Below are 3,807 nucleotides of genomic sequence, written 5' to 3'. Positions count from 1 at the left end.
AGAGCATATCGCAGTACGAACGCCTTTCTAAGAGCAGGACGGGCAGATACATACTAGAGAAGTTAGGCATGGGGTATCACGCTCAACACGGCGTCAAAGTCGACGTACCGAGCAGCCTCTGGGACAGGTTGGTCGTCCCTCCGCTGCCGAAGAACATGCATCCGGGATACCACAGGGGTAGAAGGGAAAATAGAGCGCAGGACGTACAGAGGAAGTACGGCAACTGTTCGTGGACGTGGCCAGGTACGCGCGCAGGCGCGGCTTCGCAGCCGCGGTTTCGGGGCTTGATTCCCCGTCTCACAATTTCCTTCGGTTGATATGCCCCCCCCCCCCCCCCCCTCTTTTTTTTACGGCAGTTTCTCTGACGTGGAGAAAACCTGACAAATGCTGACAAAAAAACACCGCATATCCACGGGGTGAATGATGATGAGTGGGCGAAGCTCTGGAAGGAATCATCGGTAAACCGTGAATCTTCCGCGTAATTCGCCCAGTCTCGTCGCACTAAATCGAACGATTGACTTCCACCAATGACACGTGCCATATGTGACGTCATTCCTATTTTATAACAGCGCCCTTCATTATAATTGCACCATCTCCTGCTTAAGGGGACGCTAGCCCAAACGCGTTAGAAACGTGCAGTACTCTCTAGTAAGGGGGAGAGGCCACAGCGTCTTACGCAGGCGTTTACACATGCCGGAACGTGCACCGCGTTTGCCGGCGCCATCACATGACTGCTGAGAGAGTATAACCCCCGTATTCATAAACGCTCCTCGACTTGAACTTGACTTGCCACCGCTTTCAACGCGTTTCGAACGCGCTGCCCAAGGCGGTGGCAAGTCAAGTTCAAGTCGTGGAGTGTTTATGAATACGGGGGTAAGGCGGAGAGGCCACAGCGTCTTACACCAGCTTCACGGGCCGTAACGCGCTAGCAAAAACGCGTTAGAAACGCGCAGTCTTTCGTTAATGTTGGGTATTTATTGTCATCGTGGTGCGTGTGTCCATGTGCGCTTCGTGGCGTAGTGGTTGGCGCCGCGCGTTCGAAAGCGAGGGGTCCCTGGTTCGATTCCGCGCTACTGACACAACTTTCGGTTTTTTTTTTCATAAAAGTAGACGTGGCGACTACTACTACTACAGAGGAGGGACAGACCCACACCCTAAGGAGCTTGGCCCCTAAAAAAATTCCATCAAGCAGCGCGTCCTCATGGACGCTCATTGCAGCATCACTCATTGCACCGTTGATAGGTCATGCGTCGTGTCATGCGCATGCGAAAAAAGGCTTTCACCACTTGAAGCCAACAGCCGCAGACAAAAACAGAAACGAAAGAAAATATATTTAGTAATTTGATATGCGACCCAGGTACCCAGCGTAACAAGCGAAGATTTTACTGCAATGCTAACAAAACGCCCGACGTGCGATAATTTCTGTACTTGTGACTATAATTTCTGTATAAGTGACTGCAAAATGTTCAAGTTCATGCTGCATATTATTTTTATTTCGGCATTACTTGAAACCGATTCTTGTGCGCTTGACCTACGTTCTCGTCTAACCTTTTAATTCTAACGCATCGAACACAGTCACTGCATATTTCGTTAGAAGGCAAGCCACCAGTCACGTTGGCACTGATTATCATCGAAATGGGCTACTGCACGCATATTTTGAAACAGGTTTGCGCAGAACCCCCTCTATACAGTACTCACTACATCAAGTAGGCGAAACAACATTATGGTAGATGATGTTGACAGCGTGACAATGGTCAAAGGGCGGAAAGGGAGGACGGGGACAAGCGCTGACTTCCAAATCGGAAGTCCAGCTCGGAGCTGAAGGTCAGTGCTTGTCCTCGTCTTGCCGCCTTTCCTTCCTTTGTACGTTGTGGTGCTGTGCACATCATCATGGATGAGTAATAAGCCCGGTTTCTCATCTTGCATCACAGTAAATGCGTATATAAACAGACACGGCCGAAAAGGCTTTTAAACGTATGCAGTACTAAAACGTCTCATACAAAGCCGTAACTCGAGCTACAAATTTTAAGTTCTTATTAATGATCGGCATAGCGGTATGATTAAAGCAGTTTCCTGACGAAGCGTCAAGAAAAAAAAAAAAAAAAAAACACCGCCTATCCACGAAGTGAATGATGAGGAGTGGGCGAAGGTGAGGAGTGAGTGGGCTGGGGAGTGAGTGGGCTGGGGGATCATTCGGGCAAAACGCCGGAAGCGTTCTCCGGAAGCTGGAAGCTGGCTTCCGGTTCCGGCTTCTGGAAGACGGAGCGTGGCGTATATATATATATATATATATATATATATATATATATATATATAATTTTGTGCTTGAATGCATAAAACGACATGTTGTTAGGAAACTAACTGGAACGTCACAGCATTTCTCCGCAAAGTTCGGGAATTAATATCTCGAAACTGGTGTCATCCCGAGAATTCGTTCCAAGTGGATCCACCTTGCCAACTCCACGGCTACAATTTGTTAATTGCAATATGGGTCATCAGATATTTAGTTAAAAACTTAATTAGTGAATTTTCGTTGATTAGTCGATTATGCATTTAAGGTAGGTAGGTACAACTTTATTCGACAATAGGTGTCGTTCAAGGGCGGAGGTAGTCTGTCAGGTCGTGCCTGACAGCCACCTCCCCGGCTCTGTCCACGGCCCGGAGCTGATCCTCCAGGCTTGTCCCGGCGGCGCATTTACATTCGCACGCCCGTACAGCCGGTCGATTGCAGCGCGCCCGCGCGGCGCTAAAGGAAACTACAGATCTAGGTACTTGCTGGAGGCGCGTCTCCGCGAACGCCCCTAGCTCTGTGAGTCCCTGCGCCCTAGCGCCGCCGCCTCCCCAGCTTTTGCATGGCCTCCCGGAGCGCGCCGCGCTAATGGCCAGGCGGGCGCGTCGCCGTGGTCCGTCAGAATGATGCATTGAGTTAACGGTGTTTAAAACTGACTGGACACAATTTGTCACTTAGCTTGGATCTCAATTTCTTTCCCCTTTTAGTTCTACCATACGTTACCGCATACGGTAACGTGCGCACCATGTTTTGCGAGCCGAGCCGGACCAAGTATAAACATAGCGAGCAAGTGGCGTCGGCCACAGAGCCCACGCCGTGCGTGTCCGCGTCTCGCGTGCGTTTTTCACCATGGTAGGACCAAGGGACGAGTTAAATTTAATTCACCTTCTGCGACGTGGCGAAGTGGCAGCAAGTATGACAGTCCCTCTAACCGGAAGCATAACCTTGAGCTGAACTGAACTTGTGGCCGTACCCTTCGTACGGGCGAGTAATATTCTCAGGCCGAATGAGAAAAAAAAAAAGATTCCAATAACCGAAAATAAAAAAAGAACTTAATATAAAGCGTGGCACAAAAAACAAAAACAAAAAAAAAACACTTCAGGTTGGTGGCGCCATCTAGTGACGTACACTTTACTTAGAGGGGGCGCTGAGTTTTTATTGCAGTAACTAACTATATTCTACTCATCTGCTGGTGTAAAGTGTCGACAGCGGTGCAATTTACAACAAACAGTCTTATTTTTATATATTGCTTCGACAAACACACCTACGTAACAAAAAAAGGTTTCACGTGTTGTTGGACAAAGCGTCACCACCAGCTTTGTGACTGGCGTCCACATTTGCCGTAACAGGCAATTCCGTAAAGAATAATACGTGTATAGACAAGCTAAAGCTTTCTAGTATCTGCCAAAATTAATATTTCGCACTCAGCACATAGTTCTTGCATTCTGCAAGGCCTGAATGTTAGCCGTTATCATCATTATCAAGTTACCGTACGCATCGAGCACACACGTAGCCCA

The sequence above is a fragment of the Dermacentor silvarum genome, chromosome 9 (assembly GCF_013339745.2).
Source record: "Dermacentor silvarum isolate Dsil-2018 chromosome 9, BIME_Dsil_1.4, whole genome shotgun sequence".
Lineage (NCBI taxonomy): Eukaryota > Metazoa > Arthropoda > Arachnida > Ixodida > Ixodidae > Dermacentor > Dermacentor silvarum.
Note: the sequence above shows the minus strand (reverse complement) of the source record.